This window comes from Manis javanica, chromosome 1 (assembly GCF_040802235.1).
Source record: "Manis javanica isolate MJ-LG chromosome 1, MJ_LKY, whole genome shotgun sequence".
Taxonomy (NCBI): Eukaryota; Metazoa; Chordata; class Mammalia; order Pholidota; family Manidae; genus Manis; species Manis javanica.
In genome coordinates this window covers 57,496,902-57,511,212 of record NC_133156.1, presented here as the reverse complement: position 1 = coordinate 57,511,212, position 14,311 = coordinate 57,496,902, and the positions used below count along the sequence as shown (strand labels likewise).

Below are 14,311 nucleotides of genomic sequence, written 5' to 3'. Positions count from 1 at the left end.
AACAACACAAAGGGGTCCCTCGTCTCCACATCCTTGTTATTTCTTGTCTTATTGCTATAAGCTACTCTGACTGGTGTGAGGTGATGTCTCATGTTGGTTTTGATTTGCATTTCCCTAATGGTTAGTGATGCTGAGTATCTTTTCATGTATCTGTTGGCCATCTGTATGTCTTCTTGGGAAAAATGTCTATTCAGGTCCTCTGCCCATTTTTAAATCACATTATTTGTCTTTTTGGTGTTGAGTTGTAAGAGTTCTTTATATATTTTGTATGTTAGCAGAGCAGATATATCATTTTCAAATATATTCTCCCATATAACAGATTGTCTTTTTGTTTTGTTAATGGTTTCCTTTGCTGTGCTGAAGTTTTTGGTTTGATGTAGTGCCATTTGTTTATTTTTGCTTTTGTTTCCCTTGTTTGGGGAGACATATCCAGAAAAAAATTACTAATGCTAGTGTTCAAGAGTATACTGTCTGTTTTCTTCTAGGAGTTGTATGGTTTCAGGTCTTATATTAGATCAAGATGAACTAAAAACCATCTTGACTTTATTATTGTGTATGGCATAAGACAGTGATCCAGTTTTATTCTTTTGCATGTAGCTGCCCAGTTTCCCCAGCCTCATTTATTGAGGAGATGTCTTTTCCCCATTGTATATTCTTGCCTCCTTTGTCATATAGTGTCATATATGTGTGGGTTTATTTCTGGGCTTTCTATTCTGTTACATTGGTCCATGTATCTGTTCTGTGTTAGTACCATACTGTTTTGATTACTGTAGCTTGATAGTATAGTTTGACATCAGGGAGTATGATGCCTCAGCTTTTCTCCTCTTTTCAAGATTGCTTTATCTGTTTGGGTTGTTTGGTGGTTCCATACAAATTTTAGGGTTTGTGCTCTAGTTCTGTGAAAAATGCCTTTGGTATTTTGATAGAGATTGCACTGAATCTGTAGAGTGCTTTGGGCAATATGAACATCTTAACAATATTTATTATTCCTATCTGTAAGCATGGGATATCTTCCATTTATTTGTGTCTTCTTCAATTTCTTTCATCATCAATTATTCATTTTAATTAATTTTAACAGTATGGAAATTTGAATCAGCAGGAAACAGGAGAGGACATAGATAAGTCTTATAGAGGTGAGTCTAGCCTATTAACTCATTTCTTAAATTTCAGCCTCGGAGAGGAGGATATGAGGAATTGTTAATTGATCTTAAAGTTGCAGCTATGCAAAATGATTAAATTCTAGAGATCTACTGTACATTGTATCTATATAGCAGTACTGTATTGTATACTTCAAAATCTGTTAAGAGGATAGATATCAGATTAAATGTTCTTACCATAATAAAATGAGTAATACTAATAAATTGTTTTAAAATTCAACCCCTTTCTTTTGTCCTGTTTTGTATTTGGCCATGATTTTATAATGGACCTTAGGAGTTAGAGACTTCAAAGCCCCAGTAAGCCAGGCCAGCACTAGGCAGATCCAATGTGCCTCTAAAGCAACAGCCCAGGATGTGAGAGGCCCTGGGTGTTGGAGGGGTCTGTGTATGAGAGAGCACACATTCTCTCCCATTTCCCTGGGCACAGTCAGAACCTCAGAGCTGAGGCAGGGCCATGGGCCGTGGATTACCTTTCACTGCCCTCAGTGTAGCCAGAAAGGGCCAGGCACAGGCCCCCTCTCTCAGTGGTGATCCCTACAGGAGGAAAGTACAGGTAGAGCAGCATTCACTCTGAGTCTGTGTGTGCAGAGATTTTCTGCACGTGGGATGCTCACTCTGTGTGGTAGGTTAGAGTTGAAAGCCTTAGCTATGAAACTGATTCTTTTAATGAAGTCCCATGAGACTTGATGCAGAACCCTTTACAGAGGTTGGAAATGGCCTTTCTCAGGGTTCCCACACATGCACTGGGACCCAGAGAAGGTGTTTAAATCCTGACAGCAGCTCTCATGTTGGCTTACCTGGAGAGACAGATCAGCAGCCTGCTGATGTCCTTGTGGTGTCTTAGGAGCACCCAGGGACAGAGGAGGAGAGAAAGCTTTTATACCTACTACTGTTCTCCCACTGCTTTCCACTGAGCTTAAAGAAAATTACATTCCCTGAGTGGTAGCAGCGTATCATTAAGGGATGGTAATCACCATGGTAACCAAGGACAGTCTGCTACAAGCAAAGGGGAGAGGAAAGAAAGGCATCAGGCGAGAGTTTGCTACACCCATATTAGCTCAAAATGCCTGGGCTTTTAAGAACTGTGGAAAAGGAGTATGTTTTCTAGACTGACAGCTGGACCAAATTTTAGAATCATTAAATTGTAAACATGGGAGAAGCTTTATGGAATGACCAAAGGCTGAAACTAAACGCCTTCAGGATCAGCTGGTCAGGTAAATAATCAAGTCCGTGACACTGTGGGGGAGAGAGTCTGAAAAGCTGAGGCCAGGCACTGAGAGAGGGGGCGAGAGCTTCTGCAGCTGTGGCTAATTGTAGCAATGAGAGCCAACCCTGTTTAGTCAGATGGTGCAATTTTTCAAAAGAAGCTGAGAATGCAGATTTTTATGAGAAGTATCCCCATTTTAGCTACTAACTAAACCTAATTTTAAGCAGGTCAAATAAAACACGTCTGTAGAAACCACCAATAAAACAAAAAGGCAACCTACTATATGGGAGAATATATTTGCAAATGATGTATTTGCTAAGAGGCTAATATCTAAAATATATGAAGAACTTGTACAACTCTAACCAAAAACAAATAATCTGATTTAAAAAGAGCAGAGGACCTGAATAGACATTTTTCCAAAGAAGACATACATGAAAAGATGCTCAGCATCACTAACCATTAGGGAATGCAAATCAAAACCAACATGAGACATCACCTCACACCAGTCAGAGTAGCTAATATCAATAAGACAAGAAATAACAAGGATGTGGAGAAAAGGGACCCCTTTGAGTTGTTGGTGGGAATGTAAAATGGTGCAGCCATTATAGAAAACAGTATGGCAGTTTCTCAAAAAACTGAAAATAGAAATACCATATGATTGAGTAATTCCACTTCTGGATACTTACCCAAAGAAAATAAAATCACTAACTTGAACAAATATATGCACCTCTATGCTTATTCAGCATTATTTATAATAGCCCAGATATGGAAGCAATCTAAGTGTCCATCAATACATGAATAGATAAAGAAGATCTGGTACCTATATGCAGTGAAATATTACTCTGCCATAAAAAAGAATGAAATCTTGCTATTTGTGACAACATAGATGAACCTAGGGGGTATTATGTGAAGCAAAGTAGGTCAGACAGAGAAAGACAAACTACCATATGATTTCATTTATATGTAGAATCTAAAACATAAATGAACAACAAAACAGAAATAGACTCATAAACGCAGAGAGATTGGTGGTTGCCACAGGGGAATGAGGGGAGGAAATGGGTGAAATAGGTGAAGGGAATGGGGTACTAACTTCCAATTATAACATAAATAAGTCAGAGGGATAAAAGGTACAGCATAAGAAATATAGTCTAATAACTTTATATGGTGACAGTAACTACACTTACCTTGGTGAGCATTTCATAATGTACATAACCTTCAAATCACCATGTTGCACACCTGAAACTAACATCATATTGTATGTCAACTATTCATGTTAACTATTCTTCAATAAAAAAAACTTTAAACACATCTGTAAATCCCAATTTACATTTGATTTAGTGCATGCACTCACTCCTTTTCTTAAACCTGAGGACACTGAGGTCCAGAAAATGTGTTACATGTGCAGGTCACACAGTCAGTGAGCAAGTCAGGCCTCTGTGATCTGGACACCCAGTATGGTACTCCTTTCCTTCTAAAATGTTGTGGTGACCAGCCAATTTAGCTGCAGGGGCCTCATTTCCACTTTAATTGGTATATAAACTCTGCTGGCAGACAAGCCTTCCTATAGGCTAAACATTTTTGAACCATAAAAACAGTTCTCAAAGAACATGAGATGTGAGGGTCAATCCATTCCTATCCATTCCTTGTTAGATCACTTCCTGAGTACTTTGTGTTTACTATTACTGTAAATGGGATTTTTTTAAATTATACTTTTAACTAGTAGCTGTTTGTATATAGAAAGCTATTAGTTTTTTTATTACATTTATAATACCCACTTTATTGAATTTTCTTATTTTTTCTAATGACATATCTCATTGTCATGAAATTTCTAAATATAGGATAAAATCTTTGCAGCTAATTGTTATTTTACTTATTTTTTTTTCTTGTCTGCATTAATTCTTATGTAGGACAGTGTTAACTCAGAGTAGTTAGTGGACATCTTTGTCTTATTCCTGATATAACAAGAATTATTCTTTTGTCTCACCATTAAGCATGATACTGGCTATATATATTTTAAACATATTAAGAAACAATCTATTCCAATTTGATTAAGGACAGTTTAGAAAATAATGAATATATGTTACGTTTCTCAAAATTCTTTTTTAGCACCAATGGAGATGACTAAATGGTCTTACTCCTGTGAAGAAAAATAGAGAATTACTTGATTTCCTCACATAGAACTACCTACCTTTGCCTTCCCAGAGTGAAGTATATTCTTTTAAAGTTCTGCTGGATTCTGGTTACAAACTTTTCATCAAAAATGCTGTATTCATCTACGGTCTATCATTCTTTCGTTGTGATATGTGTGACATGTTTATAAAATAATTGGAAAGCTTTGCTTCTCTCCTCTACCTTCTTGAACAGTTTAAATAACATGGAGATTGTCTGGTCTTTAAATATTTGATTGACTTAGACTTTTAACATCTCTAAGTCCCCGTGGCCCTGACCCAGTCCTGCCTCTAGTCTCCAGTGACCAACTGTCTCCGGAAGAACAGTCCCTAGCCCTCCTGTCCTTCACCCCAGAGGATGCTCTCTGCCTTCTTGTCCAAGAACAGCTCTTATCTCCTCTCCTTTAATCCAGTTTTCTTAATCCTAGTGGCTGAAAATCCCATGTTTCCTTCTGAGTGCCTCCCAAGCAGCCTGGGAGCCTTCACAGGAACTGGGACCCTCTGTGACAGCCAGGGTGGCTAAGATGTCAATGTCGATCAGACTCATTTAGCCTACCGCTTTCCTGCCACTCAGAGGAGTACCAGACCCAAGATTCTTGCATTTAACCCTGGTCTTCCTCATTTGTGAGGGCACTATGTAGTAAGTGTGGCTCTGCCAGGCCCCATGCAGATGGAATGGCTCTTCCTCTTTTACTTTGTCCAATTCTTACCCTCTTCACTTTTTCCTCCCCTTCCCCTCTCTCTCTTTTCTCATCCTGTCTTCCTGCTAATGGCAGAGATGTGCATAGACAAGACTGCAAGAGCAGGAAACATTCTGATCTATCTTTGTTTAGCTCATATCCAGGATTCTAGCTTTTCTCCAACATTTTTATTATAATAAAACCAACATCATTGCATGGTGACTCCTCGTCTCCCCAAATGAATCATTTTGGCATGAAACAAAGACTTTCATCTCTTTCACCAGCCTCACAAAGATGAAACCACTCTTGGAGCTGACTGCAGCCGGGTAGAAGAGATCTTCTGCCCCAAACATTCCATTTCTCCATCAGGATGCTCTCAGGCTAACCCTGCCAGCCCAAGAGTTGCCTTAACCCAATGGATATTTGTGATGTAGTCCAGAGAAGGAATGCTTCAGGGCTTGAGCATGTTAAAGTGGGCAAACTGGAAATCCCATGGCCCAAAGATAAGGACCAGAAGTTGCCCTTACCTAGAGAATTTTTTATCAAGAGGAAGAATGTGTGTGGCTTTGTGGGGTTGATCCTTCTAAATCAGGTGAAACTGTGCCATGCCATTCCTGGAACCTTGGTGCTTCTATTCTCTTTATGAAACCCATCATCCTAGATGAGTTTGGGGCAATATTACAACCAAAGAGGAAACAAGGTGATCACAGGAACATGGTTCTTACAGTAACAAACAGGAGCAGGTGGTTGAGCAGCAGGTTCTTAAATACTGTGCCACTATAAGAGAGGCAAGAGAGAAGATACAACATTTGCACTTGCAAAAATATCCTGCCTTAAATAACAACTTCACACTGTAAATGCAAATGATATGTTAAACTCAGTGGGGGAATGGTATGATATTGCCATAGTTATTTGGTAGGACAACAAAACAATGTTAGCAGGAGCCCTGCTAGGCACTTGCATGGTACTTAACATATTCAAAGGCTCTGACAGGCACCAATTCATTGTGAGGCTTTTCATGTGCTTTCTCTGGCATGGCAGTGCTGTAGAAGCACAGTTTTATGCATATACCTTCTTGCAGTAGCTAGCAGGGTTTATATCCTCAGTTGAGTTTTTAAAGGTGTTGTAACCATGTAGGAAATCAAATTATGGACTAGTCAGCATACTAGAGATTAATGTTCCCTAGCTTGAGACTCTAACCTCTAGCTATGGAGAATAAAGAACATCAATTTCTCTTCCTAGTTTTCACTTTACTGTCCAACCCACCCTATTAGTGGAGCCCCAGAAAACACAAAGTCTTTAATCCGATTTTAGAAATGCACATGCTTTAACTTTGTTAATAACAAAAATTTCATGGTCCAAAAAACATTTTTATTTTCTTTGACTTCATACTGTGCTTGGATCCTTGTGCTCCAGGTTGGTTTAGCCAGAATCCCCCTCACCCCTGATGTTTCTCCTTAATAATTTTTCATCCACTTATCCCCACCCTGCTCTTTGGCTATAAATTCCCATCTACCATGCTGTTTGCAGAATTGAGCCCAGTTCTATACTGAGGTCTCTTCCCCTACTGCAATAGTCCTGAATACAATCTATTTTTACTGCTTTTTACCTAGTGTCCAACTTTAGATTTTCTCTGACAGTTAAACAACTATAGTCATATGTTATTGTCCACTTTTAGGAAAATTGCTCCAATTAAAAATAAATACCTGTGGACAAGTTAGAAGAAACAGACTTCTAACTTTTCTTTGTGCTGAAAAACAGCATAAAAACATACACATATGCAGTGTACTTCAGTCCACACACAGTATTACCGTGCCCGTGTTGCATACAAAGCACATGCTAGGCGTACAGACACCATGATGAGCACTACACACTTTCTGCCTTTAGAGATTTCACAGCCTTCCTGGGTCCCTGGGTGAGGGGAAGTGTATATGTAGAATAAAGTGCAGTAGTATTTAAATAGAGGTTTGCCATAGATGGATGATAGATAGATAGCTAGGATGGAGACACAAAGGAGAAAACAACCCGTACTCTTGGAATCATGGGGTGATCAGAGAAAGCTAGAGAGAGGATAATGGCATTTTAACTTAACTCTGAAGGTGAAGTAAGCAGCTACCAGCTGTACAAGGAGAAGTTAGTTCTAGGCCGAGGGCAGAGGCAGCACAAGAGCAAAGGTGAAGAAGAAGACACCTGGCACACCCCAGGATGCCCGGAGCACAAGGATTCAAGCGCAGTACAAAGTCAAAGCTCAGTAAGCATTTGCCAAGTGCACAAATGCATCCATGGATGCAGGAAACCAGGAAAGAAATATAAACCATTGATCTCAAGATTGGGACAGTCCTGAGCAGCTGATCTAGCTAAATAAGTGTGATATCTGCAGAAAGTAGTGACTGGACTGGAGAGTTTGTGAAAAACTGTCTTGCCAATGGGTTTCAACCCTGGGCAAGTTCACTATGGATCCAGTGTGACCAAAGAAATGACAGCATAACGTTCTTGGGGTGAAAGGGTTTATTACCCAGCTTGCTCTCCTGGCGGGAGGTCGAGCACTAGAGTTACCTCTGCATCCAACAGTCTGCAGCTCTGTAATCCTCTGTCCTCTCTACCTCCACCCAGAGCACTGGGCAGAGCTCTTTATATAGTGACTTGGTCAATAATAGCTTATTGCCTACGGGTGTGGAAGCAGTTACCTAGCACAGGCCAGTTATATCAACAAGTGGTTTAGGTTCAGTGAGGATCCTGGCCATAGGAACCCCAACTTTCCCCACAAAGACATACAATGGATCTTTAAATTCCAGCTGCATTTCTTATTGGCATGAAACTTCTGATCATGAAAACATTTTCAGGAGAAAAGGATCAGAACTGAAAGGTCATTTCAGAGCATCTAATTCAGTCCCCAGCAGTTACAACAATGGGCTCAAGCTCCAGATCCTGCTTCATGCCATGGGCCCACCCCCACCCCCCAAACCCCCCAACAGACAATGAGGAAGGACCTGTCAGCTAAGGCCGCTGGCCACCCTGAAGGAAGCAAGCAATGGAGGAAAGGAGAAGGGGGTATATAGAGAGGAAAGCAGGCAGCGGGCAGGTTTAGGATTTGGCCAGCATTTGGTTTATTCCTCAGCATCTAGCTGGAAGGGAAACTCTCCTAAGTCCCATTCCCACCAATGCAGAGGAAAGGTTTTCACAGCCTGCCGCACAGGAACAAGCCCGCCGTCAGCCCTGCTGGGGGGAGGGGCTTTTGTGGCCCTTCAGCAGCGTGGTTGGTGCTTTCCTCCCCACTTCACCAGGGCAACTGGTTGCGAGGTTCCAACCCAGCCCTTCAAACTCTTACAGGAAATTCCTAGAGACTAATTAGTCTGACTACAAAGTCTTTGGCAGCTCAGCTCTGAAGCCCTCCTTTGAATTCTAAAGACCCAGCGGGGGCACCTGGGCCTTGCTCCAGAGACCTGAGTGGGATGGGCTTCCCCAGATGGAACAAAACTGACCCTTGATGTCTTTGCTCCAGCATCCTACACCAGCCGTCCTGAATAAAAATATTTTTCCTACAGAAAAGGAGGTTTTAACCCAGTGGTTCTTAGACCTCAGCATGCATCGTATTCACCTGCAGGGTTTGCTAAAGTACAAATTGCTGGGCCCCACCCGCAGTTTCTGATTCAATGGGTTCAAGATGGAGACTCGATTTGCATTTCCAACAAGGTCCCAGATGATAATATTTGTCTGCCAAGACTTACACTTTGAGAAGCACTAAATTAGGAATCAGGTTTTGTGAAAGGCATATGATAGGTCTTAGACTCCTGCTGCATTTCTCACTGGCATGAAATTTTTGACCATAAAAAAATTTTCAACAGAAGATCAGGAATTCAGAAGAAAAAGGTTAGAAATTGGTGCCAGAATTAATTAAGGGATAAAGGTGAGTGAATCTTTTCCTCTGTTGAGTACAGTCTATTCCCTGTGGCCTTGCTTGCTCTAGAAATACCAGACAAGGTGTAGTGTGAGTTTCTTCTCCTGCAAGAGATGCCAGGGCAAGGAGAGGGGTTGGGTAAACCCCAAACTCCCACTCATAATGGACTACTTGTTAAGAAGAAAGGAAGCTCCACTCTTAATGTTCATAAGCTCCTGTGGTTTGGTTTTTTTTTTTTTCCCTGCACTCAAGTTCTTCTCTGCCCACCTGCACCTCAAAATTGCCAGAAATTCTTAAATCAGGAATCAGGCCTTGTATTTTTTTCTGCAAACAAGGTCCTCTCTGCCCTCTTATACCTCAAAATTGTCTTCTGTCCTTCTCCTTGGGAGCAATCATTTCCTTGATTAATTATTGCTCAAACTACTTATCACTACAACAGTTTTGTGCCTGGCATCTTGAGACATACCTGATTTTATTTTCTGCCTGTGGTGAAAATGGAAGCTCCTATGGCCAGGATCCTCACCTGACCCTAAACTACTTGATGGTATAATTGGCCTACTGCTAGGCTATTGCTCCCACACCATTAGCAATGAGCTATTATTGACTGAGTCACCATATAAAAAGCTCTGCCCAGTGCTCTGGGTGGAGGCAGAGATAATGGAGGATTGCAGACCTGTGGACTGTTGGATGCAGACATGATTCTAGTGCTTGACCTCTGGCCGCAAGAATAAAGCCAGGTATAAACCTTTTTACTCCAAGAACGTTCCGCTGTCATTTCTCTGTCTCACCAAATCCATAGTGAACTTGCCCAGGGCTGAAACCCTAAGGCAAGACACTCCCCCTCTTATCTAGGTCAGAATCTTATTTATGATCTCCAGGTCCAAAACACATATAATAGAAACAATGAAACAACACAGCCCAGAGAACAAAGACGTGTTCTTTCCTAAGAAAAAGAAGCTTCAGTTGAAAGCTTATGTAAACTCGAGATTCAAAATGGAGTTGCATGCACTGGGAATATGGTAAATTTACTGCTGCATTAATTCTGTGAGTGAGGAGACTTTTTTCCCCTGGAGAAGATTAGGAACTGGTGCCAGAATTAATTAAGGAAAAAAGGTGAGTGAATCTTTTCCTCTGTTGAGTACAGTCTATTCCCTGTGGCCTTGCTTGCTCTAGAAATACCAGACAAGGTCTAGTGTGAGTTTCTTCTGCAAGAGATGCCAGGGCAGAGAGAGGGGTTGGGTAAACCTGCAAACTCCCACTCATAATCACTTGTCACATGTTGAACTACTTAAGAAGGAAGGAAGCTCCACTGTTAGTATTTCCAAGGTCATGAGAAGACACAGTTAGAAAGCAGTTGTGGAGGTGGCCATTTGGGGGCCTCCAGGTGGATGGCCTGGGGTGGAGATAGAAAGGGTTGTAGTTCACATGGGATGTTACCCAATACCAAAACCTACACTTTTTTGCAGGTGGCAGTGGGGCCCTGGGTGGAGCAACAGCAGGTGATAAAGGGTTGTGAAATGTGGACCGAGTGTGGAAAAGAACGTCTCAGAGAAACATCAGAGGGTTCTGGAGAACTGTGATGGGTACACATGAATTTCTGGATGAGACTATTCAACCCACTAGGGCATGAGGTAGAGGATGAGGGAGATTCTGTCAGCTGACAAAGAAGTGGGTTGTGGACTGGGGGTGGTAAAACCTGGGATATGTTGAACAGACCTGTTAGATTACTACCTAAATGCCGCCATTCTGGTCCAACCCATTCTATGGGTTGGAATATTTCACCTAAACCTTGAGCATTCTCCAAGTTTTCATGCTGCGTCACACCAGGTAATAGCCATGCCATTTTGCTACAATACCTCTCCTTCCCTTAGTGCTGGGCTTGTGCAAAAACAACAAAAAATAAAATCACTAAAGAGAAGAAGTGAAAAGTAGAACACTTTCCAACTTTGAAATCAGTGTGGTTAGACAATCTTCATCTTTTACTTGTGCCTTTTGTTCTCTTTGCCCAGATGTGTCACCTTACATCTAACTCTATTCTTTTTATTTCTTACCACTTCCTTTTAGAAATCCTGACTTCAGTCTAGAAGACAAGCTCAAGGAGGGCAGGAACTCTGCTTTCTCGCCAACCATTTACTCAGCGCCTGGTGTCTGCCTGGCACAGTGTCCTCAGTAAGTGTTTGTTGAATGAATAAAGATGGGGGGGTGCCAGGCAAAACATGGAAAAGAGAGGAAGAAATGTTTCTGAACAGTGAATCTGGCCTAGAGCCCCTTAACTAGTGCCACCACTTTGGAAGATGCACCTTAAATTCTCATCACTGCATACTTGTGGTGAAATAGGGATAATTATGCCTCCCTTGTAAAATGGTTGTAGGGATTAAATGAAACGTTTGCAAATTACTCAGCTCTGCACCTGATGGAGAGTAGGAGTTCAGTAAATTAGAGTTATATTGGTTTGCCTATTCTGTATATTCAATCCTTCTGCTCTTCTTTTAACTATAGCTAAAGACATCCTAAGAAAATTAAGCCTATGTTAATCCATGTAGCTAAAAATCTGGTGGTGTGAAACTCAGCAATATACTGTACTGTTCTTATTTTCTCTTCTCTCAATTGAAAACATGCCCAGAAGCAAATAACTAGCCATATAAAGATTGGACAGCAATTCCCAAGCAGTGCACAATACTCTGGTCATGCATTCAGCATGCAGGTCAATGGCACACTGGATTTTCCAAGCACATTCTAGGCCCTCTGTATCAAGAGGATTGTATTTGCCATCTCCACTCTCTGGCTGTACTGTGGTGAGGATTACTGAGCTGATATGTATTAAGTATTTCAAGCTGCAGGGAGGAAGAGGTATCACAGGAACACGGAGTGGTTTTAAATGCCAACAAACTGCTATAACTCATGGCATGTTGGAGGCTTTACAAAGAAAATCATGATCATGATTCCCACAAATAACTCCCTTATGGTTTTCCATGTGTGAACTAATATGCAGAATAGAGAATAATTCGAAAATTTATCAATTTGCTCCTATTTAAACTTTAAACATCTCAAAGCTAGTCAGTTGTGGGGTTTTTTTTTTTGTAAGTTCTAATGAAAATGCTTCATATACCTGTTGGCTCCTCATAGCATAAAGTCAGAATTCATCAAATATTTTAAGTGATTGCATTTATGATCAAAGCAGAATGCCTTCATTAAATAAGTAATTAGCCTTGAGGAGAGAAATGAACACAAAAGTCCAATTTGTGAATTTGCTAACTGTTCCTCCCAGGAACAGAACCAATAGCCATTCCTTATGCAGGTACATATTATAGTTACTTTGATCATGGGGATTATGCATAATCTTCTGAAATGCACATGGACAAAAATAAAAACATTAAAGTAATGAACCTGAATACAATGTAGCAGAATCAAGATTAGACTAGAAGCCAATAAAACTGGGTTTTAGTTCAGGCTGCTACTCATAAACTGGGTGACTTAGGATAAATGACCTTAAATTCTGGGGGCCTCAGTTTCCTCAATTATAAATTATTACATAATTATAAACACAGGCTGGACCATAGGATTGCTAAAGGCCCTTCCAGTGCTAACGTTTTTCAGGCTTCTTTTGAGGAATTCCTCCCTTCCAATTCTAATTTTGAAGCCACCTGCTTCCTAGCACTGTGCCTGTCAAATATCATTGCTGCCAGCAACTTACAAGGTAAGTCTGTTGGTGCAAGAGAGAGGCTTCTGCCTGATCTAGTTTTGTTTACAGTGGCAGCATTTCAGCAGTCCTCTGCTTTCAGCAGGAAGCAACCAGGCAGCAAAATTGCTCTAGCATTAAACAAATCCAGCTGCAGGGCATCTTCAAAATGCTCCCTATGTGTTTTTCGATTTAGCCTACTATTAAAATTTTAAAGCACAATTTAGAGCTACAGTATGCAGTCTTCTGTAACAAAATGAATTCAGGTTTCTCATTACTGGATTTGGGGTGGCAGGGGAGGGCAAAAAGGAAGGGGGATGTTCAGAGAGAGGAGATATTTTAGAACATGGAGCATGATTTGCCTTTGATCCCTCCTATCCAAGCGTTCATCCCCTGTGCCCCAGGTAGGGCTGCAGCCCTATTCTTCCCACAATCCAGCCAATTCAGAGCTGTAGATGAACTGCAGACTGAGACAGGGGATTGGAGCAGGGCCAGCCTAACCTGCAGGTGGAATGAGCGGTTTGGATGAGAGGTGTCATCTGAGAAGCTATGGGTCTGGATTGGCAAGAGGAATGGAAGCAGCAGACAGAAGGCATCCTGGGCAGAGTAACAAGGCATGGAGGAAGGAAGAGCTCTGTATGTTTCAACAGTGCAACTAGTTCTCAGTGACTTTGCATTTCATGGGAGAAAAATGCAAGAGATAAGATGGAGAGATAGGCAGTGACCTATCATATGAAGTATTATAGAACTGTGTCTTACTGCTCCAGATCACCCCTCCAGGGTAGAAGGACTCATTCTATAGCTGCTACTCATCCAAGATTAGACCCCCTCCCTCCCCTGCTCCATGTACCCGCCAGGGCCACACATACCCAATAACTTGTTGCTGTCACAGTAGGGGGTGGTGTCAGGCAATATAAAGGCTCCTGAGGGCACGTCCTAATACATTTCCCACATGCTAACCTGCAACTCAGATTCTGCTTCTCACGGGGCCCAACCTGCAATACTATGCTATAGAGAGTGGTAGTACCGTATTGGTAATGATGAGACTCTGAAAGGCTGTAAACTGGGGTTAACCCTGACCACATTTGCAGTTTTAGAAGATTACCCTGTGGCAGTATGTGCAGGGTGTGTACTAAAGTGGGCAAATGCAGAGAAATAGTGCCCTGTGGGAAATGACTCTGATGCAAGCGCCCTCCAAGTGCACAGCTAGCAGCACTATCCCCGCAGCATGGCTCTCCCATGAAACAAAGCTCACAGCATGGAGTGAAATGCTCAGACTACACAGCTCATTAGTTCAATCCAAAACACATGGTGAGCAAGGGCAGCCGGTTGAGTATGCTAACACCGTTAGGATCGGGTGCAAGCAGGTGAAGGGCCGTGTGCATGTTCATCTGTCCTCCTCCCTGCCCCCGCTCATGTGGGGCTTCCCTGCGAACTGAGTGGTTACGAGGACCACAGCTGAGATCTGAGCAAGGGGTCTCCACAGAGGGAAGGTACAGAGGCCTAAGGCACACTTGCTCTG

At 41.7% G+C, this 14,311-nt stretch overlaps 1 long non-coding RNA gene across 7 annotated transcripts in view; it reads left to right on the top strand.

Moving 5' to 3' along the window:
• The window catches only part of LOC118967797 (uncharacterized), a 98,378-nt gene that overhangs the window by 53,680 nt on the left and 30,387 nt on the right, over window positions 1-14,311 (top strand). For all 7 annotated transcript variants that reach the window (XR_012129913.1, XR_012129912.1, XR_012129916.1 and 4 more), the window contains one exon: window positions 11,175-11,279. This is a non-coding gene — a long non-coding RNA (uncharacterized lncRNA). The remainder of the gene's footprint in view (window positions 1-11,174; window positions 11,280-14,311) is intronic.